Raw genomic sequence first — 25,299 nt, forward strand, 5'->3', positions numbered from 1 at the left:
CTATCCAACATCCAACACATCCGGCAGTCCTGTGTCAAATGGCGCCTGAATCACCGCGGGAGGGACTTAAATTCGACAGCGGGAAGAAGCTTTGCCACATTTTGGAATCCAAAAATAGTGGGGGATCAGAGTACCAGCTCGTATCTGATAAGTTCAGGTGGGTTTGGTTTCCTGGAAACCGAACTTGCCCATCTCTACTGTGAAGCACTGGGAATATGTGTTTGCTATATAATAACGGGATCCATACATTTTGTTGCCATTTATGCTGTTGACAGTCAAAATGTTGACAGCCTAATGTCAGAGTAAGAGGAAGAGTTTGCCAGATTGTGAGCATTCATTGCCAAAGGTGGATTTGGCTTCAGGGGCCCATACACTATCAACGGATCGCCACATTCCTGTGATCCTCCAACCCGGCATCTCTGGATCCGTGAAATCCAACATGTTGGATTTCACTGATTTGCCGGTCATGATCAAAACATGGAGAATTTCACCGATCTTCCAATGGACTGCGGTACATCAATGGGCACTGGTCGGCATTTCTGACCGGCGGATCGATGTTTCGCAGGATCCGGCAATCCATCGGATATTGTATGAGGGCCATTACATGTGTACTTATTTTTGCACTGACATTAAACATGCACACAGAAGTGTTGGTCAGAGCACACCAAAAAAAGTAACTTGACCCTCAGAAGTTGTTGAACAGGGGTGACGCTAAAGCTGATAATGACATAATTTCAGGGATCAGTAAAGCAAGAGGAAATAACAACATTTTCAACAATTAATTCTTTCAATTTGCAAAATTCCAGAAAAGCTGTGATTATTAACATACATACATTACAGTATTTTAAAGCTTCTTTTCTGATACTTGAGCTTTTTGTTATTGCTTAAATCAATGTTTCTCAAACTCATTGCTCAGTGAGCACTAATGGTGCATACACAAGGTCAGATTTTTCTTCAGATCTGAACGATAATGATTGAAAAAATCGTTCATATCTGAAGGAAAATCTGACATATCTGACATGCCTGAACGATGGACGATTAACAATGCGCCTACCGGATGGTCAGATAACGATATCTGACATCTGATGTGTTTGCAGTCAGACTTGGACGATTCCATTCATTTTAATGCAGTCAAAAATCGTTCAATCGTTCATCTGACAGATCTGCCAAATCTGACCGTGTGTATGCTCCATTACAGTTCATGTTGTCCAGGTCTCACAAGTTAAATAATTAGCTCCACCTATGGATCTTTTAAAATGTGTCAGCCAGTAATGAATAGCACCAGCTAGGAAAAATGTAAACCATGCAGTGTTAGTGCTCCCTGGAGAATGAGTTTTGGGAAACACTGGAGTAAATAATCACTAGCTCATAAGTGACAGCAGCAGGAAGCAGATGGGCACAAACCTTATTTCCAGCATAAGTCAGTTCTAAATGAAGAACTCTTCAGGGAAATAACTGTTTGTCTTCAATGTGTCAGGATATACATTACATGAAAAACAAAGAGATATAGCACTACACAATTAATATAATGTATGTAGCTATTCTGACCCTCATTACACATAAGAAGCGTGTAACTATTCATATAGCTAAACCAAGTTCATCTATTAATCCACAGACAATGAGCTTTCTGGAACTTTCTACCTTTTATTAATACAGACTGAAATTATTGTCTATATAATAATACAGCTGTGGTTCTGCAGAGTAGATCACTGTACTTGTGGTAGCAAATATTATAAGATAGAAAAAACAGTGTGCGATAAGAAGATATAAGCCTGTAGGGTAGCGGAGACTTAACACTGCTCCTGTCAGCAACTCATACACAGAAATACGGTAGTGTCTAGATATACTTCACAGAGAGGACCCTGACGTCATCAGCTACTGTGTCAGAGAGAGAGAAGAGTCTACTGCACAGTAAATTTATTGGGGTAGATGTAAGAAGCCCAGAAGCGGTATAAGCGCACGTTATGTGCGCTGATACCGCTTCTCCCCGATGTATGATCGGGGGTCTGGGTGGTAAATGACAGTGGTGCTATGCGCCCCTATCATTATCGGTGCTGCTATCTACAAGATAGCAGCGCCGAGCAGCAGGGCCATGTACGAACGGTCATACCGCATGACCATTCGGCCGGCTGTAGCTGTCGTTATCGACAACTACAGCCTGGGGCTAGCCTATACCCACACCAGAGGGACAGCGCTGTCCCTGTTGCCGGCTCCAGGCTGCACGTGGGGATCTCGTGATATTTGCGAGATCCCGCGCATGCTCAGTGGAGCCGGCTAACACAGAGACACAGAGCATCAGCACTAGGCTGATGCGCTGTCTCTAGCGGGTAGAGCCGGAGGGGGGAGTTATCGCTCCCCCTCTCCGGCCGATGAGATGTTTTTACATCTCATCGGTAGTGCTTCCTGCCTTACCTCGGTAAAGAGGCGAAGCAGGAAGCGTTATAGCGGCACGGTAAGTGCCGCTTTCATACATCTACCCCATTGTTACATATGATAAAGACCCAAAATAATGTATTCCCAAAATCCACTTTATTGATTTCCTCCTGGGAATTGGGGGTGCTGCCATAGATAAATAGGATACAAATTGAGTAGAAAGGAAGAAAATCTCTATATGGCACTCAACAAAATAAAATATAACCTTTATTAATTACATATAAAAATATATATGATATAGAAAAATAGCAAAATATAAAAGATAGTAGTGTAAAAATTGCGAACAAAGTATCGAGTGTATGTATGTGCATGTATGTGTATAAATATGTACATATATGTATATACAAAACACAAAATTAAAAAAAATATATATGACTTTACTAAGATATACTTTTAGTGGGATGGTGGAAATCTATATAAATTTGATACAATAGATCCCCTCTTTCTTTTAAATTGTAACAATATTAGTTTCATTTTATTATAATACTTTTTTTTATATAATAAGGATTGTTATAACTGTAGTTAAAAATAATAAAAAATAAATTTAAAAATAGTAAAATAATATTAAACTTTGCCATGGTAAAAAGATACATTTTTATTTTTATTAACATGATAATCTTAAGATAACACAAGTGAGTTTTGTAAGCTATGTTATTTATAAATATAGGTTTGTATATGCTGTGCACATATGGTTTTAATGAGCTCCATAGATATCAGTTAAGTGTTCAATTGGTTACAAGGTGAATCAAGTACACCTGATCACAATTAAATAATTAGGCTGTGAATATGGTGCTATAAATAAGCCCTTATCTGCAGATGGAGAACAAACCAGATTGAAAAAGGCCACAGGAGTGGCTGAAATGCGTCGCTGTTCTCCAAATCTACATACCACTGGCAGACATTTGCTAATTTGGTTTCCTTGGCTGACCGGGACTTGTTACACATATCCCTGAGGCTATCCGTGCGCTTTCTTCCCTCACAGTGTTACCGACCAAAGAGGGATGGGAGTGACGTGTAACCACCAGCCGCAATATACTATTACACACGACACTGGCCGGACATCCAGTGCAAGGAATACAGAACTCCGACATAGCGGCCGCTGCAAAGACGTAGCCTGTGACCAACCTACTTTTACTATTCACGGAGCTGGCATCAGAGTATAAGGGAGAAAAAAATGCCTTTACATAAAGAGGACCCAGCTATTACATACCTTAAAGAGTGTCCAGGACTATGGGTAAATACAAGTGTGATATATCAGTGCTTAAGCACACACAAAAAATCTCTATTTCAGCCTGCTAGATTGGATCAGCCCTTAGGAGCCCTAATTACACTCTGATGGGCTGGAGGAGCTTTACAACAACTAAAGATATTTCAAGCCCTTTGCCATTAAAAATGCTCTTAAATTGTGAGACTTTTTTTATGGAACAAATAAGAGCTTTCATACTACTGTAAAGATATATTTTTCTACTGCATTTGAATTGCTAATGTTTCCCGCGAGCAGCTATGAATAGAGGTAGAAGTGCAACAATATAATGTAACTAATTTTTATATGAGTTTATTTCTTTGTATCTACAGAAATTGAAAGCTGGTACTAATATATATTTTTTTTACTTATTGGAAGTTAGTATATAGTAATACCAACTGTATAGTTATATGTGCATGTTTTATTACTTGTTATTTTAATACTTGTTCATTTAATAAATAATATGAACTTTTTACAAACTATATGAGTGGTATTTTCATCACACCAGCGCAGTAAATTTCTTAATTAAAGTATTGAGTGTGATAATAAAAAATTGCTCTATGCCCATTTGTGATCTTCAAAATTCTTGTCCTGTCTTCAATTTATCAGCTTTTAACATATGAGGAGTTATTATAAATAGGCCAAGATCATCTCAAATTTCAATTTTTATGAGAATCACATATAGAATATATGGGGTGTAAATACTATAAGAGATTATCCTTAATAGGATTTATATATATATATATATATATATATATATATATATAGTGTAAATCTCTTATAATTTGATATAAGCGTTCCCATGGGCTACATCGCCATGCACTTACAATATTCCTTATTTATCACGTTATTAAATAATACATATCTCAGTTGTTTATCACTGGTAAATCACTTTAAAGGATTTATTATATAATCTTCATACCACGGAATTAAATAGTATATATTATAGCTGTTTATCGCTGATATATCACTTTGAAGGTTTTATTATATTAGCTTATAATATATAATATTAGGAGGTTTTATTACTTTGTATTACAATGATCTTTTGTGAATTAGAGGTATACAATATTACCATCTTTATATCTCATTATTTATAATTGTGAATACCTATTGATCTATACACCCTAAATGTCGCTATTTAGTGTTGTAAGTCGCACAAGAAATAATTGCTTTCCAGACTTTGATTGTGGTTCCAAAGCACAAAAAAGATATTATTCAACAAAAAGCATATAGTTACACGCCGTGATCTAAATACAATTAGCGCAAACAAATTATACAATCACAAGGTACAGTCGATACATACGCATGCGCTCTGGATCCAGATTTCCCTGCATCAACTATGAAACCTCCACCAACAAAAAAGAAAGATGACTAACTGCCAGATCCAGGGTGCCTGCTTATGTACCCTTGCAGAGATATGCAATACAATAGAACAAGTTGGCAAGATTCCATTGGTTTTTCCTCTTGGTTCTTCTGTTACGATGCAGTTCATAGGTCAGTTTGTATTGTGATAGTTCAGCCTTCCAACACCTCTTTGTGTGCATTTTCCCACCGAAGAACAAGGCTAATAAACATTACATTACAGAGTACATTTCAATGCCTATCTCTCTATGATCCATAATTCGCAGACGCATGTTGCGATCTCCTTGCCGATGGAACCGGAAGTCTTCAAATAAACAGTGGTTTAGAATAGCACCAAACATGGTCTGCTTATCATGTACTAAACCTTAGATCTTAAATACAGTCACTTCATAACATAATTAATAATGAATATAACCTTTAATATTAACCCTAATGCTAGGGAACCTTTCTATGTAAGTGTGCAATGTGTAAGTGTAGGGATATTAAGAAAAGATGCTAGTATACGTGCTGCGTCTGCATGTTTGTGGAGTACACCATGGTACGTGTTTTGCAGGATTGTTCATATTATATGTTTTAGTAAATGTATGCATTTATATAATGAGGACTTTTAACAGTGTTCTATTGCATGGGAAATGCAAGACACTAAATAATAACATCGCCGTATGTACTGATATTGTGTGAGATTCACTAAAATGGCGTTGAGCGGCCATTCGCAAAATGGCATCTTGTTGCCATTCACAAAATGGTGTCGTGAAGATTTTTGATTTTAACAGATTCTGTCTCAGCCAATCATCCGGCTTCGACATAAATGACAATACCTATGGATATTTCAACTAAACATTCAATTAATATATATCTGGAGAATATTTGTGGATTTGATGCATTGTACCCATACTGTACACTTGTTTCTTTCTATAATCACTGATGACACCACAATATTATTTTCTGTTAATACAATTTTGAAAATAATTTTTTTCTATATATCACAGGTGATTAAGTAAATTAATTACGTAATATGAGGAGAATGTTATTTAACTTAATTGATTTGTATTTATATGTTCTTATAAGGCAACTCATGCAGACAGGATAAATTAATTTCTATATTCTTGTAGACTATAAATTTCAACTGTCAACTATGGATATTATTAATTAGAAAATGAATGATCAAGATTACTATGTAAATAATAAATGTACATTATGATGATACCTATAAATTAGATACTTACCACACTTACCCCCAACATTGAATAAATGCTTGCATATCTGCATCCATTATAATGATTAATTAATGCAGACCGTAACAAATCAGTTATAAATTGATAATTAATCTTTAAACATGTAGAAACATAATATCAAGGATGACAGACTCAAACAAAATTAAATATTTTTATTATCGTTAGATATGTAATATATGATGATAGAATCAATGATGTAAGGAATGATGTGATTTAATTAGTGGGATATACCATCTGACATCATCAGGAACCTAAAACACACCCCCGTGTGATGCGGTAAGAGATGATAGGTTTACTTACCTTTAAAAGGATATCCGGTTCCCCAACTCTGGATAGCCTGGTCAAAGCGATAGCGAAATGTGGGTCGGCGTTTGTGCTACATGCCTGATGATCTCTAATACATTATGTGATGTTACATGTCTGTTTGAATTAAATTACCTCCGCCACCCAGTCATCACTGCAGCTGATTAGTGAAATCCATATCAGCGTGCAGTCTAATGAAACAATAGCGGCATTGCTCTGTTAAACGTATAAATCATTTCTGTCACTTAGCAGATGATGGCTTAATGCAGGGGATTGAAATTATATCCCACTTGCAGAAGGCCGGCGGAGCACCACATACATACATTTCTATTAGGGCAAATTATTTCTATCACTCAGCAGTAGATGGCCTGATGTAAGGAATTGAAATCTATATCCAACGAACAGGAGGACGGTGGAGCCTCGTGTATGCACAACCTTGTTAAATAACATCTACTGTTCACTATATAACCTGAAAGTTGGTAATTAAAGAGAAAGTTGTGCTGAATAACATCTATACGTTTGCTGGGGCTATAATAATTAACTAACTAACAATTATAAAAGGCACAATAAGATGCCTGAACAGCTAATAATGCACACTAAAAAATAAATCAAGTATACAATAAAGGAATCTACAGTATGTCTCTTTTTGGTGAAGTAAACACGTTTATTTGGATGGTTATAACAGTGAGATTATGACTATAGGAATATTAAAGTGAGCATAGAAATTGATGTTCTGATGAGCACAGCAAGATATAAGGCTGTGAATAAACTGAGATTTATTGTTACACATGTTGCAGCTGAGATTATAAGTGGCAACATGTATCCCAATGTCACAAGCGTGGAATTTAGGAGCTGTGTTCCCGGACTGGGCCTTGGATCTGTATTACTTGGCGCAGACGCTCGCTGGAGGAGACGTGGCTTAATGAAGTTTCTCCGCATGAGGGTGCAGCGAACTGACAGGAGTTTGAGGAATGCGGCAGTAACGTGGTAGCTAGGAAGCTACGTGGAGCGGCTGGATAGCCGTGGGTAGACGTGGGTAGCTGAGTGGCTACGTGGAGCGGCTGGATAGCCGTGGGTAGACGTTGGTAGCTGAGTGGCTACATGGAGCGGCTGGATAGCCGTGGGTAGACGTTGGTAGCTGAGTGGCTACGTGGAGCGGCTGGATAGCCGTGGGTAGACGTTGGTAGCTGAGTGGCTACGTGGAGCGGCTGGATAGCCGTGGGTAGACGTTGGTAGCTGAGTGGCTACGTGGAGCGGCTGGATAGCCGTGGGTAGACGTTGGTAGCTGAGTGGCTACGTGGAGCGGCTGGATAGCCGTGGGTAGACGTTGGTAGCTGAGTGGCTACGTGGAGCGGCTGGATAGCCGTGGGTAGACGTTGGTAGCTGAGTGGCTACGTGGAGCGGCTGGATAGCCGTGGGTAGACGTTGGTAGCTGAGTGGCTACGTGGAGCGGCTGGATAGCCGTGGGTAGACGTTGGTAGCTGAGTGGCTACGTGGAGCGGCTGGATAGCTGTGGGTAGACGTTGGTAGCTGAGTGGCTACGTGGAGCGGCTGGATAGCTGTGGGTAGACGTTGGTAGCTGAGTGGCTACGTGGAGCGGCTGGATAGCCGTGGGAAGACGTTGGTAGCTGAGTGGCTACGTGGAGCGGCTGGATAGCCGTGGGTAGACGTTGGTAGCTGAGTGGCTACGTGGAGCGGCTGGATAGCCGTGGGTAGACGTTTGTAGCTGAGTGGCTACGTGGAGCGGCTGGATAGCCGTGGGTAAACGTTGGTAGCTGAGTGGCTACGTGGAGCGGCTGGATAGCCGTGGGTAGACGTTGGTAGCTGAGTGGCTACGTGGAGCGGCTGGATAGCTGTGGGTAGACGTTGGTAGCTGAGTGGCTACGTGGAGCGGCTGGATAGCCGTGGGTAGACGTTGGTAGCTGAGTGGCTACGTGGAGCGGCTGTATAGCCGTGGGTAGACGTTGGTAGCTGAGTGGCTATGTGGAGTGGCTGGATAGCCGTGGGAAGACGTTGGTAGCTGAGTGGCTACGTGGAGCGGCTGGATAGCCGTGGGTAAACGTTGGTAGCTGAGTGGCTACGTGGAGCGGCTGGATAGCCGTGGGTAGATGTTGGTAGCTGAGTGGCTACGTGGAGCGGCTGGATAGCCGTGGGTAAACGTTGGTAGCTGAGTGGCTACATGGAGCGGCTGGATAGCCATGGGTAGACGTTGGTAGCTGAGTGGCTACGTGGAGCGGCTGGATAGCTGTGGGTAGACGTTGGTAGCTGAGTGGCTACGTGGAGCGGCTGGATAGCTGTGGGTAGACATTGGTAGCTGAGTGGCTACGTGGAGCGGCTGGATAGCCGTGGGAAGACGTTGGTAGCTGAGTGGCTACGTGGAGCGGCTGGATAGCCGTGGGTAAACGTTGGTAGCTGAGTGGCTATGTGGAGCGGCTGGATAGCCATGGGTAGACGTTGGTAGCTGAGTGGCTACGTGGAGCGGCTGGATAGCCGTGGGTAAACGTTGGTAGCTGAGTGGATACGTGGAGCAGCTGGATAGCCGTGGGTAGACGTTGGTAGCTGAGTGGCTACGTGGAGCGGCTGGATAGCCGTGGGTAGACGTTGGTAGCTGAGTGGCTACGTGGAGCGGCTGGATAGCCGTGGGAAGACGTTGGTAGCTGAGTGGCTACGTGGAGTGGCTGGATAGCCGTGGGTAAACGTTGGCAGCTGAGTGGCTACGTGGAGCGGCTGGATAGCCGTGGGTAGACGTTGGTAGCTGAGTGGCTACGTGGAGCGGCTGGATAGCCGTGGGTAAACGTTGGTAGCTGAGTGGCTACGTGGAGCGGCTGGATAGCCGTGGGTAGACGTTGGTAGCTGAGTGGCTACGTGGAGCGGCTGGATAGCCGTGGCTACGTGGAGCGGCTGGAGCGCAGTGGGAAGGCTTGCTTAGTTGAACTAAGAAACTAGTTGCACTGGCAACTTGTGTGAGCATAGGAGATCCTTTTGTAGTGGACACTGGGAGCTGACAGGCTGAGAGAGAAGGAGAAGGCTCCTCATTGGTGGTAGTGGGGTCACATGGGCAATCCAAGATGGCCGCTCCCATGGACCGGAGGACAGCGCTTCCTGGAGGTAGTCAGCGGGGACCAGCGGTCAGCAGGAGCCGGCGTGGGAGCAGCACAGCAGCGGGACCCTCCAGAGGACAACAGCGGAGACTGCCTTGAGAGATGAGAATGGAGCGTACAGCGCGGGAGCCGGAAGACAGCGCGGGTCAGCGCCCGAACAAGTAAGCGACGGGGTCTGATTCTGGGGTCTCCAGGCCGGCGTGTGACACCCAAACTCTGAATAAAGTCATTTAGAACAAACTGTAGAGAAGTATAAATATATAGATTTAATTAGAAAGAGAATACATATAACTTAATGGTGAAAGTGGGGAAAGGTTACAAATAATAACAATTAAGGATACTGCAGTGATACAAGTAAATATATAAGGCAATGCAGCCTATGATATAAGGGATCCCTATACCAAATGATAAGAGACCTGGATATTCAAATTCCACCAATGACAATTAGTGTAATTATACCCCATATGTTCTACTTACTGCACTGATATAAGTGATCACATAAGACAATGTAGCCCATGACGCAAGGGACGCTTATATCAAATAAGAGATTTACACTATATATACACACATACTGTAAATCCTACTAAGGGTAGTTTCTTACAGTATTTATACCCCAAATATTCTATAGGTGAGTCTCATAAAAATTTAAATTTGAGATAATCTTGGCCTATTTATAATAACTCATCATATGTTAAATGCTCATAAATTGAAGACAAGACAAGAATTTTGAAGATCGCACACGGACATAGAGCAATTTTTTATTATCACACTCAATACTTTATTCACAATTTCTACACTACTATCTTTTATATTTTCGCTATTTTTATATATCATATATATTTTATATGTACTTAAAGGTTATATTTTATTTTGTTGTGCGCCATATACAGATTTTCTTCCTTTCTAGTCAATGGTCACCAGCTACTGTTCAACGCTATTCCCTACCATCCACATTTACATAGAAGGGGAATATAATCATGTGGCGAGCAAAGCAAGCCACTGAGCCCGAAGCGTGGTGAGCAAAGCGAGCCCGCGATTGGACAAGTTTCTTATTTAGGTGGACTTTATGGGCATGGAATCGCACTTCCGCCCTCACATCACTTCCAGGTCCTTAGCAACGAAAGGGAAATAAGCTCTACCACAGAATTACTGCAGTATAATAAAATGGAGGATTCAACCCTTTGACCAGTCACATGGTAAAAGGTAGGTAGGCACAGGAAAACAAATGCAGATCTGCACAGAACAGAGTAGACTTAACCAGCAGAGTGCAAAACAAAAGCTGGTCACATAAAATCACTGTCAAGACTATATGATACAAAAATAGAAGTGCTGTGGATACAGTACACTCCCTGTCTGATATCTGTAGATATAACTATTTATCAAGGCAAACACATAAGAAAAAAAGACAAAATCATTGTAATGCATGCATAACAATTACACAAGATCCCTATGAGACATAAGAATCACAGTCTCTGTAATTTGTCTTACGGATGTCTTAGTAGTTCCATCTTTAATTACTTTGACTGCAATTTTTCAGAATCTTTCCATCTCTATTGGGAAAGGTTGTAACAATGAATCCCATTGAGGTTGTAACAATGAATCCCATTGGCCACTCATTTTGATTGACCTGTTTGTCTTTAAGTAGCACAAGGTCCTTTTCTTGTATGTTGGTACAATTAGATTGCCATTTGCAACGATTTTGTAGAGTAGTCAGGTACTCACACTTCCAAAAGGTATTAGCAAAACACTCTGCAATATGAATGAGTCATGCGATAGCTCCTATGAGTGTCATCCACTTTGAAAAAGGTTTGAAATGATGAAGCTTAAGCTGATCCCTTGTAACAGTAGTAACGAACAACGTAGTTACTTGTGGGTGAAGATCTGCATCATATTCAGGGCTTATCAATTTGAAAGAGTGTCTGGCAATGAGTGATTCATCGTCTGGATGTAACAAGAATGTTGGACCTGTTAACCAGGTGGTGCTCATCAGAAGTGCTGCAGGAACTGACCTAGTGGCATGGTCTCCATGGTTTTTATCTGTAGGCACATAATTCCATTCTTCTGGAAAAAAAAAAAAGATCTTCTGATGTTTTTCACTCTGTTACCGACATACATATGGAATCTTCTTGTTTGGTTATATATGTAACCTAGAACTGACTTACTATCAATGTAGAATTTAACCGCATTTGGTTTGATGTCTAATTCTGCTAATATAAGCTCTGCTATTTCTGCTGCTAGTACAGCTCCACACAGTTCAAGTCTCGGAATAGTGTGTTGAGGTTGTGGTGCCAACTTAGCCTAGACTTAATCCAATCTGGCAAACTCCCTTAGAATCTGTCACCTTTAGGTAAGCGACTGCAGCTATGGCCTTTGTTGAAGCATCTGAGAAAATACAAATCTTCTTGCATTTTGCTCAATAAGTGACATGGAAGTTTAGCAACATGGAACTTGGATATGCTCTTGGCAATATAAGGAATCTTTCCACATCTCCCATTCTTGTTTCCTTCCTAAGGGTAGTGGTGCATCCCAGTCTTATAAATCTGCTGAAAGCTCCCTTAGCAAAGACTTCCCTTGTATGGTTACTGGAGCTACAAAGCCTAGTGGGTCATAGAGACTGTTGACTGGATACCTCTTCAGGTGTATGGTCTCTCTTCCATTGACACTTGGAATGTGAAGGTGTCTGTCTTTATATCCCAACTTATTCCTAGACTGTGCTGAACTGGAGTACTATCAATGCCTAGCTTTAAGTTCTTTAAATCCTTTACATAATCCTCCGAGTCAAACGCCTTCATAACTCTGGTACTGTTCAAAACTATCTTGTAAAGTCTCAAATTAGCAACATTTAACATCGCGTTAGCTCTTTTGAGTAGATGTATAGTTCATCTTCAGTAGGCAGGGATTTAAGTCCATCATCCACATAAAAGTGTCTATCAATGAATTGCCGTGTATCAGTGCCATATTCCATTGTTCCCTCTTGAGCTGTTCTTCTAATAGGTAGCCACTGCAGGTGAAGGACTATTACCAAAAACATGCACTTTCATTTGGTATTCAATGATTTCATCATGCACATCATTGTTACGGCACTAGAGGAACCTTAAATAGTTTCTATTGTCTTCTCTAACAATGAAGCCATAAAACATCTGTTGGATATCTGCGGTTATAGACACGTTCTTTCCTGAAGTGAATTAACACTCCCAGGAGGTTGTTTATAAAAACTGGTCCAGTGAGGAGCACTTGAGTCATATACCAGCGCAATCTGACATGGCTTTCGTGGATGGTACACTCCGAAGATTGGGAGATACCAACATTCTTCACTCTTTTCAAGTGGAGGAGCTTGTTCTGCATGGCCGGTCTATTTCTGAATTATTTTCCAAGTTACGCCTCAGCGAGTTAAATCTTGCAAGAACTTGCTCCTTATTGTTGGGAAGACGACATCTAGTTGAACAAAAAGGGAGTGGAGCAACCCAACTATTTGATTCATCTTTGAAGAATTCTTTATCCAGAATTTTTAGAAATTCCTTGTCTTCCATTGAAGGTGCAGTTTTATTGTCATCCTTTGTTGTCTGAAATACAGTGTCACCAAGAAATTCACCATCCTTCTAACATGTAACAAGCTCTCTGTCAGTAGGATTAACTTTACCTTGTTGAACTGTTCCGGTGAGACTCTCTTTTATAAAGAAGTGATTAGGGCATGGTTCAAATAGGGATACACAACCATTTTCCAGCATGTTTGTATTGAAGGCATTGACGTTGTCTGGTCTGCGCACCCACTACATCACCCACAAACAAACATCACCCACTATTACCCATTCTAAGTCGAGTCTTTGGGCATAGGGTGCATTGTGAGGGTTGATGCATTGTTGAAGAACTTTGTGTACCCTCAGTATGTCTCTTCCAAGCAGAAGAATAATTTTTGTGGCATTATCCAAATAGTGGGATGTGATCAGCAATAGCTCTCAAGTGGGGGTGATGACGTGCAATGTCAGGTGTAGGGATCTCACTCCTGTTGTTTGGCAATTGATCACACTATAAGTGTAGGAAGAGGAAGTTTTAAGCTTCCATCCACAGTCTCTATTATGTATCTACTTGCTCTTCTTCCTAATTATCTTTCTTCCTGGCACATGTGTTTAGTGTGTACGGAGTGAAGTTCTCCCCTATGTTGAATAGGTCAAAGAACTCTGACTCAGCTAAAGATCTATTACTTTGATCATCCAAAATGGCATATATTCTGATGGATGTTTCTGAATGTCTTTGAGATACACCTTGACCAAGCATATTTTTGAACAGGATCGACTGCTATTACTGCTTGGGACACCTCAGTACATATAGATGTGACTAAAGTTTCCATCTTTTCACCATATTTCTCCCCGCCGTCCTTTGACATAGGGCCGAGGGTATTGGTAGAATTTGTGTTACAGGTGGGGTGTAAAGCAGTTACATGTTTCTCACCATCACACTGTAGATTTACAGTCTCTAGAGAGGTGATTTGAGGAAGATCAGCATCGGAAAGTTTTGAAGTAAATTATTTCTCTCTTGTAAAGGTTTCTCTCTGAAAGTGCAACATTTCTTAAGAGGTTGTTGTCTATCTGGATCGCAAGTGTTTTCACCTCTATCTTGTGTACTGAAATAGTTATTTTTTAGTTATCGTACCTTTTTGTAGTTCTTTCACCTTTTGGTTAACCTGGGCTGGCTATAAAATGGGAGTTAAAGGCAAAACTTGGATTATTTCTTGTTTGTGCCAAGTTCAGAAAAAATGTTGAAAAGAAATAGAAGGGAGGAAATACCAATTGATTTTCTTCCTTGTACCTCGAGTCTTGGAAGGTCCATTTTTCTTGTATGCTATATAGAAGTTTCTCAACAATGGGTTTACCCCTTGAGCAGTATCTAAATAGCTGAATCCTGGTAAAAATGGATCAGTTTTAGCTGACTCTAATTCTAGCAACAGATCTTCAAGTTCTCATAATTTCTGATTATCTGTATTTGAAATTTTGGGAAAGTTTTTAGCTTTCTTGAGAAGGGCTTCTACAATAACTGCTAGGTTACCATAACATTTTTCAAGTCGTTCCCATACTAGCTTGAGTCCTATTGAGGGATTAGTCGCATTGACTGGTTTGTGTGTTTTCACGTATTCTGAAGAATTGCTCCCCATTTTGCTAAAATATCAAATTCTTCACATGTGATGATGTTCAGGTTATTGATTGAGTTCTTAAAGCTGGACCTCCAGGATCTGTAGTACTCTGGATGGTCATCAAACTGTGTAAGTTCTGTATTAACTAGCTAACCGCAAACCATAAATTTAACAATGTCTGTCATCTCTGATTTAACAACCTGTGTATGATTAGGTGTATTTAGGAGGTTGTGATTCAATGTATGTCTGATGAGTGGGGCAAGTTTCTGCTGATCATTGTAGTCTGCAAAAAGGTTTTTGTTCTTGAAAGCAAAATAGTGTATCCTTCGGCTGATCTACACTTGGTACGTGAGCTTGGTGAAGTGAATTTGCATGTGAGAAGGGTTGTACGTCACCGTGGACACTGCCAATGTGTCTGTTGGTTTGTATATTTAAATGTTCAGCATTTACAGCTGGTTCCTCATCATCAGAGCAGGGTGAGCTGCTGTGCTTACTGGTATGACTTAGTACATATTCTCTGGTGCGTTTATCAGGGTCTTCTAAAATAATAATTTGGCTACTTAGATCCTCTCTGCTATCTCGGTTTATGGCTGCTTCAAGGGCCTCAGCCTGTGCCACAGCAGCATCTGCTTCTTCTTTTTCTTGCTTCCAAACACGCTTTTTTTAAATTTTAATGCAATCGCCATTTTTGCATGAGGCTCGTGCTTTTGCGGCATCACATGCTTTGATGGTGGCAGCACTCAGGGTCTCATTCAGAGGCGGTCGGAGGATGCAAGCGGTCGCTCAGAAACTGGGCGGCCACTTGCATCCTGACCGCCCACCTCTGTTGCGGTCGTTAGGCTGTGGGTTAACGCCCACAGCTCTAACGACTGCTCAGGTGATGGTCACGATGGTCAGAGACCATCGCGACCCTAGGGTAGGGTCTCACTTGTCGTAAGCCCCGGAGAGATTCTGGCTCTGTCAGAGCCGGAAGCTCTCCACTGACATCACTAGTGATGTCAGTGGGGCCTCCCCCAAACGTTTGGGCTGCCACCCCCCCGGCCCGCCTTCCAAACGGGGTGAGCTGTCAATCAACATCGACAGCTCGCCCCGTTTGGAAAGAGACCCGCTACGACCAGCGCCGTCGGTCGTAGCGGGTCTCATGCATGCGCACGAGGGAGCCGGCTCCCTCGTGCGCATGCGCACTGGCAAAACATTGAGGCGGCCGTGCGGTCATAGACCGTACGGCCGCCTCTGAATAAGGTCCTCATTGTGGACATGTTGGAATGCACGATCTTGATTTTTTTTTTTTAGTAATGGTTGGATGAACTAGAGTGTTGGGACTGAACTTTCCTCAAGTGGTCTAATCTAATTTCTGCATTACATATAAGACTGTCACATCCCTGATCAATGTCTCTCTGTATGTCATGTTCCTTCAAGCTTTCTTCCACATTTGTTTTGGTTAAAAAGGTGGAATATTTCTCTGACCGCAATCTATAGGCTACATAACTGGACCTGAGTTGATCCAAAGTATTTTGAATTTGTTCCTGAACTCTTCTTACATTTGACACTCCGACAGTGGAAGCCCGCATGGTACGGAATGCTGACAGTGGTAGGTAAGTACTCTAACCTACCCCTCCCCCCCTAACCCTCCCTTAGGGGTGCCTAACCCTAAGCTTCCCCCCTAATGCCTAACCGTAACCTCCCCCCCGGGGCGCTTAATCCTAACCTCCCCTCCCCACACCCTAACCTAACCCTCCCGGGGGATGTCTAATCCTAACCTCCACCCCAGTGGTGCCTAACCCTAACCCCCCCCTTCCCCTAGCCTAACCATAACCCTCCCCGGGGGGTGCCTAACCCTAATCTCCCCCAGGGGTGGCTCCCTTTCCCGGGGACACAGCCGTTACTTACCCGTCTGGACAATCGAGATTGCAGCGATTCGAGATGCCGACGTCGGTATCCTGTTCACCTTAGGGATGTCGGCATCAGCATATTGCCGGGCTTCGGGCGGCGGTATATATTGACACCCAGCATCCTGTACGCTGACAAAATGGTTGCATCCACACTGTACATAAGGTAAAAAATAAAATAAGATATAATAAACAATGGCCCTGATTCAGAGCCGGACGCTCTTTCAGAGCGCTCTGAATCAGGGCATTTTTTCGTTTGTTTGTTTCAGCCTCCTGGCCGCTCGCATAACTGTGGGTGACCACCCACAGCTATTGCGAGCGGCCAGGTGATGGTCGCGATGGTCTCGACCATCGCGGCTTGCGATGAAAACCTTGTGGTAGGGTCTCGTTCCCTCAAGCCCCAGTGAGCTTCCGGCTCTAAATAGAGCCTGAAGCTCACCACTGACATCACTGGTGATGCCAGTGGTGCCTCCCACAAATGGCAAGCGTTCCTTCGGGAATGCCTCCATTTGTGTAGCCACCCCCCCCTGCCCTCCTCCAAAACGGGGCGAGCTGTCAATCACAATCGACAGCCGCCCCTTTGTGGTGTGAGACCCGTAGCGACGGTGCGGGCATCGTTGGCCGGGTCTCGCACATGCACACGCCGGAGGCGGCACAGGGGGAAAACATCGTCCCGCTTTTGAGCGCTTGCGATCGGGTCTGAATCAGCCCCAATGTGTGGTAAGAAGATATAAGCCTGTAGGGTAGTGGAGACTTAACACAGCTCCTGTCAGCAACTCATACACAGAATAACTGCAGTAAAATAAAATGGAGGATTCAACCCTTTGACCTGTCACATGGTAAAAGGTAGCTAGGCATAGGCAAACTAATGCAGATCTACACAGAACAAAGTAGACTAAGGGGTCTCTTCATGTACAACATGAAGTGGCTACTAAAAGATATCACTATATATCGCATCACATTGATGCAATATACAGTGATGTTTAGTTGCCATTCATGTACACTTACCTGTCCGGCATCTTCGGGTAATGTCCGGCCACTCCACAATCCCTGTATTCAGTGAGAAGACAGACATATTGGGAGCCCGATATGCCTGCTCCTCACTGCATATGCACCAGCGTCTGAGAGCAGCAGGTCAAGTCAGACTTGCTGTAATGGATGATCGGAAGAGTTGTTTGTTGATGACACTGAGAGACCAGGAGCCCAAAGCACACAATTCACCAGGAAGAGAGGGTAACCATAAGTATACTAGCTGGAGCAAAGACCCGTGGATGCCTACATGGAACAAAGAGGATGTGATCCCTGCATTTTGTAAGTAATAAAGAGGTAAACAAGGGATATGTGGGGGTTTGTTTATTTAATAAAGGACTTTCCCAGTTGGTGTTCATGTCATGCCTTTTGTTTAATATATTTTTATACAGGTGGACTACAGGTGACAGTGGGCCCTTAATGTCCAGACATGCTGGCACTTGTGGTTCACTTGGCTGTAAAAAACAATATTAATGCCTATTACCTTTGCACCCACCTCCACCAGGGCTAGTTACTTTTCGGGGTCCCCACTTCCATAGGAATTCCATCTTTGGGCTTCCAGTTTGGGGCTGGTTACTGTTATGACAGGGGGACCCCATGCTGTGTGTCCCCCTGCTATAGCATCAGTCCCCGGCTGGTTAAGCCTAGAGTTGGTTATTGCAAAATAGGGGGAACCCCTCTCTGTTTTTTCCCTCTATTTTCAAATACCAGCCTAGGCTCAGAGGCCCGGGGGTGGTTTTGGATTTGAGGGGGAACCCCATGCTTTTTTTCTATTTGTAACCATTTATTCACATATGAAGCAAACAAAGCCTGCACAGATCAAAGTGATCTGTGCAGGGCTTCACTTCTGCAGCAGATTGACAGTGGGGTTGCCATTGAATCTGCTGCAGTATAGTGGTTTAAACTCCATTGGGAACGTTGGATTTCAAATGACAGTCAAAATCGATGCTTAATAAATGCTGTTTTTTTAGACTGCAATCTGACGTCGATACCAATAATTGAACGTTTTTTTTTAAATAGACTCAAAACCGACAGGAAGTTAATTTTGCCTTTTGGGTTTTTTGTAGCATCTGATTATTCCTTCCAGCTGTATTTATCACCACATACAGCTATTGTAAACATTAGCTTAGAAATACAAACTATATAGCATAGATTTCTATACAATTTCTATACAATTTTTTGTTATGTTTATATTTGGGTAGAAATGTTTGTTTAGATTACTGTGCAGTACACCCAGGGGCTGTTTAAGAGAGGAGGGGGCCTGAATGCAGTCTTCATGCGGCTTACTCCTTTCTCGCTTGACCACATGACTAGTAGACTCTGGCATGCGCAGCTCTTTGGGAAAATACCAACTGTGCCATTTTCCCATGGATGACAGCGGCTTTGGCATAGAGTTAAGTACATAAACTGGGGGTGCAGGGTGTGCGGTGTGGGCCATCCTGGTCCCAGGGGCCCGTGTGCACCATACACCTTGTACCAATTATAGATACGCTGATGTTTGTACCATCTGCTTAACATAGTGTAATTTTGACTCATTACACTGTTGTGCCCTGACCCCATTGAACCTTATGGGTATATTTACTAAGTGTCAGCTTTTCAAAGTGTTTCAGGCCATTGGACTTAAATGGAATAATATTAAATACAATACACAAATGGTATTTTACATTTACATTCCAGTGTCCAGAGTTCTCCGACAACAGCTTAGTAAATATAATACTTAGAGCGGGATTGGCATGTGCAGAACGGATCCTGCAATTACGCATGCAGACTCCCCCAAGCCATGACATGCTGTAACATTTGGGGAGCAGAGCGGGGGCGTGGCTGGTCACCATTCCTGGAAAAGGGGGCGTGTCACCCATGTTTTCCGGGAGGGACGAGGCCAGGCTCTGCGTTGGCAGACACAGATTCCTGGCCTCTTAAGTGACCAGTGCCTGATCAAAGGCACAATTGCCACGACCATCGTTCACGATGGTTATTCCAGCCTGTGATGGTGCTCGCAGTGCTAGGATCGCAAATGCAGCAAGGAGGTGTCTGACATGTCCTTCTGCATTTGCATCGTAGATGGACGGAATTGCACAGCCGCTTGTGTGCGCCTCTGCAAATCCGTCCATCTCTGAATCAGGCCCTCTGTTAACTTGCAATGAAGCATCTGTTATCACATTACACCTATTGAACAGATGCATAATGGGATTTAAAGAAACAATTGAACAAACTAGAATATTTTGTCATTTTAGCGAATTAAGGACTGAACTAGTTTCAAGACTCATGAGGCCTGATGCTTAGTTGGACGCAATGCCGATATTCACACAAATGGCCGATATTTTCAAACTGCATGCATAAAGTAGCTAAAAGTCGAACAGCACATGTGTCCCATGGTGTGTGCATGCAGTAGCATTAGAGATGCACGGTCTCAGAAACGTATTTTAAATGTATTGGGCATTCCTGGGCAGTCTCTGGGAAGTGGCTATTCAGACATATGGAGATCCATTGTCTAATTATGGGAGTGTCACGTTAGTGTCGCCGAGCTGGTAACTGGTTGTGAGCTCAGATGCACAATTGCATACATTGGAGGCCACACTCTGATGTGGAACCTGCACCTAGCATGGGACTGGTGAAAGTTTCAATGACGTGAGTGATAGTTGTGTCTAAAGACTAAATAAGTGGGATTGTTGCATCTACAAATGCACAAAGTGGGCGACTCAGTGCTTGCACAATGAGATACACACTTGTACACCAGGGGCAGGGCTGATACTAGCTTTAGCACAAAGTCACAGATGCGACTATACAGTAGCAATAGACTTTAAAGTGGTCGCAGCAGCTGGAAACTCTTAATCAGCCCCATATAGTCTGTCAGCCTTCACTCCTATATAGTCTGTCAGCTCATGAAAGTTTCTTCTGCCTTGTCAAACCTGCAGCAGTCATCTCCAGGGGTTCAGGATAAATATCCATGAACACATAAAACTGAAATGATTTTGAGTGGGAGACCTAAACAGTTTAGTAAACCTATGTATACATGTCATAAAAAGACAATAAACAAACTGTATATTCATATAATTAATCAGCCAGTAGGTGGCAGTCATGCATCAACAGATATGGTAATAAGCTACAAGTAACTTTGTTATGCTTAGCTCATTGCTGTCATTTTTGCAATATTTACAAAACAAACTGTAATATTGGTTATTTATCTACTGCAGAGTTGTACAGAAGGGATGTAGCTATAATCTCGACAGTCGGTATGCCGGTGCTTAGAATGCAAGCGCCAGAATCCAGACACCTGTCAGAATCCTAGCGCTGCCATCCTGACCGCAGGCATCCCAATGGTAAGTACTGGGGTTAGGGGGAGGGTTATGGGCTAGGGTTACGCAGTAAGAGGAGGGTCTGGGTTAGGCACTAAAGGGGAGGGTTAGAGTTAGGCACTAGGAGGGGAGGTTAGACTTAGGCACCGGGGTGGGAGAGTTAGGGTTAGGGGTAGGGTTAGGATACTGACCGACAAACCCACACCGCACACCCTGCACCCATTATAAATACACCTCTAAACAGCGCAACTTTTTACTCGCACCCCATAGAGATGCTCAGGAAAACTTGCATTGTTGATGCCTACCGGAATAGTTATATATATGTGTACAGCAGAACACCACGTTTAATTGAAGCCATGTTTCAATATAGAGGAAAAATCAGCACACTTCCACTCTGAGGAGTCAGGGCAGATTGAAGGAATGCACATACACGTTATAGTAAGATTAATCCCTATCACCACTGAGGCAGCTGGGGTTGGGTCATCTCTGCTTTGTTTCTGAGCAAAGCTACGTTATATATAATAATGCAGTATTAGATTTGATGCTGCTTTGCTCTAAAAACAGAACATAGGCATTAGTTACTATATAAGATAACCAGCAATTTGTAATAATAAAGACACTTGCAGGAGCAAAAATATAGATCATCTGAATTCGAAATGCATATAAATAAAATGTATCAAAAATACAAAACAGATGAGATAACCTAATAACTAGAAAGTTACTTTGTGTGTATTACAACATATAGAATCATGTGCTTAGCAAATCAGATACTCGTGGCAACTTAGTAGACTGTCTAGCAAAACAGCAACTAATTGCCTTTAAGAACAGAAGATTGTGATCATTTTTGTTTTGCTCTACTTTTCACTGTGTCATGTTTCAGGGGCCAATTTTTATATCCCACATTTTAAATGCAGTGTTGATATGATCATTTCCACTAAATTCATAAGGTGAAAATTACAATTGTAACTGGAATATAACATAGGTCTCCTGCCGGGACACAGATTCTGATAAGAGCCCATCCCAGCAAAGAGCTAAAAGCAGAGGGATAGCTCACACTATCATTATGGTTCCAGGTGTGGCATCGGCACACGTACTGCGTATGCACGGCCTGCACATTTGTCAGTGGGAGCTGATGGAGAGAGATGGAGCTGATGGAGAAAAGAATCTGCTATAAGAATCTGCTATATAGTAGCACCTAGGCTACTATGGGCTAACGCAATCTTCAGGTTGTGTTAGCATTTAGGAACAAGCTTGGTAAATCAGACAGTTTAGCAGCCGCAAAAAAACCTTGTGGGGATTGCTTTTGCAGTTGAAAATGAAGGGACCACTGTCCTTCCTTCTTAAATCTGAGGGATCCCCCCAACCCTAAAAATGGATATTTCTCAATATTCTTTAATATGTATGGCTCTAGGTATATTAATCTGTATTACTTTAACTACAGTATAGTGAAACATTTGCTGTTATTAGGACTTTGATATATATATCTTTATTGAGCTAAAAGTTCATTCATATACCATGTCTTATATCAGGGGTGGGCAGCCTTTTTTCTGCCAAGGGCCATTTGGATATTTCTAAAATCATTCACGGGCCATACAAAATTATCAACTTAAAAATGTGCCTGAGAGAGAGAGAGATTATATATATATATTATATATATATATATATATATATATATATATAGTATTATATACACACAGTATATATACATACACACACACACACAGTTAAAACACCGGGCACTGGTTAGCATAAGATGTAGCCTACTCGCAGTCCAGGTGCTTCTAAGGGGCCCATGATCTCATGGGTGGTGGTCTTGCAGTCCGTTATGCTCTGGCCGGACATGGCGGCTCCGGGCTGGGGTCTGACAAGAAGAGGATTGGGCCCAGCAGAAGAAGGAAGGAATCCGGCGTCACCTAGCTGCAGACCTGAGCATGGAGGCCCAAGGCACATTGTCTGCCCGTGTGGCGCATGGTACAGCAGCTGCTGGAGGAAAATGGCAGCTCAGCTCCACCTCAGGGATCCGTGAAGAGAGCCGTCACGTGACAAGGAAGAGATGGTTATGCTATTAGGTTGAGGAGACGTTCACGCGTGCAGTCATTGGTTGGGAGCTGCTGAGGGATGTTACTGGTCTGGCAGCTGCAGTGCACACAGTGCTTCCTGCAGGATCCAGTCATTTTTAAAACTGGGTCCCTTAGTGCCTGTAGCACTATAGCGTGTATTTTGCGATCACTGCGGAGAGAGCCACAGCTGGCTGGGCCTGATAAAATGATCTTGCGGGCCGGAGGGTCCCCATCCCTGTCTTATATGATCATACAAATTAAGAGATGGACCAGATGGCGATTTGGAAGGGCTCTATCCAGTGGCGTATCTATAATGGGTGCAGTGTTGCGGGGCACATGGGCCCCCGGGTCCAGGAGGGCCCCGCACCGCACATACTGCACCCATATTTTTTTTAAACTCACCTGTCCGAGGTCCCACGTTGGGTGTCACTGCTGCTCAGAACACCGGAAAAATAGCCGCCGCTGCCATTTTCCGGTGTTCTGCGCACGCGCAGTAGACTCCGGGCACTAGAGTGTGCCCGGAGTCTACTGCACATGCATAGAACATCGGAAAATGGTCGCCGCGGCCATTTTACTGGCGTTCTGCGTATGCGCAGTAGTCTCCGGGCACACCCTAGTGTCAGAGTCTACTAATGCTCCGGTTCCTGGCCAGCCACGTCAGTCGGCTGCCAGCCACCAGAGAGAGACGAGGGGGCCCCACACGAGGAATGCACATGGGCCCCCTCCTCTCTTAAAACGCCCCTGGCTCTATCATACCTTCACTCAGTGATGAATGCAACAAAACCACATTAATTTAGACTCTTGACAATTTAGTGTTTTAATAATATAGACAAGGTGCAAGATGAAAACAGATTTTCCAAAATAAATGTTATTTTTCTGAAATTCCTCCTTCTCAGTGTTGGACTGTGGCATGAAGTGCCCACCAGAGGAATGCAGGGGCCAGCTAAAGGGATGTGACCAGTCACTTCTTGGTGGGTGCAGTCATTCACTGGTGGACATCACACATAGGACACAGCATATGAAGCAAGCAGTCTCAGGTGAACAGACACAACACTGCTTTGTAGGGTGCACTGGCATTTGTATACTCAAGACCTACTGCACCACACAACATATACAAACCAAGATAAATACACAGTCCAAACAATAGCATAACTTATGCCTGGTTAGTGAAGCTGGTGAAAAGATATTACCACTGTAACACTGGGTACACGTTGCACGATATATCGTTCGGACAGATGTAATATATCTGAAACATATAGTGTGCACATCTGTGTGTAAAGGTGCGTGCACACTGTACGATATCTATGAACGATAACGATATCGTTCAACGATATATCGTTCATATTTATGCAGTGAACGACCAACGATGCGCATCGCTGTATGAACGATAACGATATCTATGATTGTCCATACTTGCACGATATTGTCAATTTTGCCTGTTCAGAGATGTGGCAGCATGACTTCACTAAAATATATCTTTCAAGTAGTTGGTGGTACAGATCGTACTGTGTGTATGCAGCTTAAGAACGGCTGACAGACCAACCTGTTATGCTGGGCGCAGGAAACAGCGACAATGACATCACATCTGGGCGGCCAAATTTAGATGCCAGCCCAGTTGTGATCTCTGGCCAGACATATCGAGCGGCCGATTGGCAAGTGTGTATGCTTATGAATTTGGTCACTCGATCGGTGGGCCAGCATCTACGTCGGTCAGGAGTGTACCACGCATTACGCTAGTAAGAGGCTATAGGGCATTTGTATGTTTGTATAAATAATATCTATAATAAATATAAATTAATAAATAATTATAGTATTATACAGATATCTTGCACCTGAGAGTAGGTTACAGTTGGAAAGATACATGTTTATGCTAAACAAATAAGGACATAAAATATTAAATATATGCATTGTATGACATGTTACTGAGTAACTGCCAAGCCAGGGTAATCAGATTTGGACATGATATTTACCAGCAAATAAATTATAATAAAATATAAGCAAAGAATTATAATCTGTGTCCCTTTCAGTAACATTTAAACTGTAATATTTGCCACATTTATGTTTTTTTTTTTTAATACATATTGCCACCATTTTCCCCCATATTTTCTGCAGTGTAGTGGATGAACTTCTATGTAGTTTTGTGTAGTTGATGTATTTTCTGTAGTGTAGTGGATGCACTGTTTTGTAGAGTAGGGTAGTAGATGTACTTTTCTGTAGTGT

At 42.7% G+C, this 25,299-nt stretch overlaps 1 protein-coding gene across 1 annotated transcript in view; it reads left to right on the forward strand.

Moving 5' to 3' along the window:
• The first annotated feature begins 20,968 nt into the window (after positions 1 to 20,968).
• The window catches only part of LOC148477833 (uncharacterized), a 54,692-nt gene continuing 50,361 nt past the window's right edge, over positions 20,969 to 25,299 (forward strand). The window contains exon 1 of the mRNA XM_088456138.1: positions 20,969 to 21,043. The gene's annotated coding sequence lies outside the window, so the exon portion shown is untranslated. The remainder of the gene's footprint in view (positions 21,044 to 25,299) is intronic.

This window comes from Taudactylus pleione, unplaced genomic scaffold (genome assembly GCF_031769625.1).
Source record: "Taudactylus pleione unplaced genomic scaffold, aTauple2 ptg000687l, whole genome shotgun sequence".
Taxonomy (NCBI): Eukaryota; Metazoa; Chordata; class Amphibia; order Anura; family Myobatrachidae; genus Taudactylus; species Taudactylus pleione.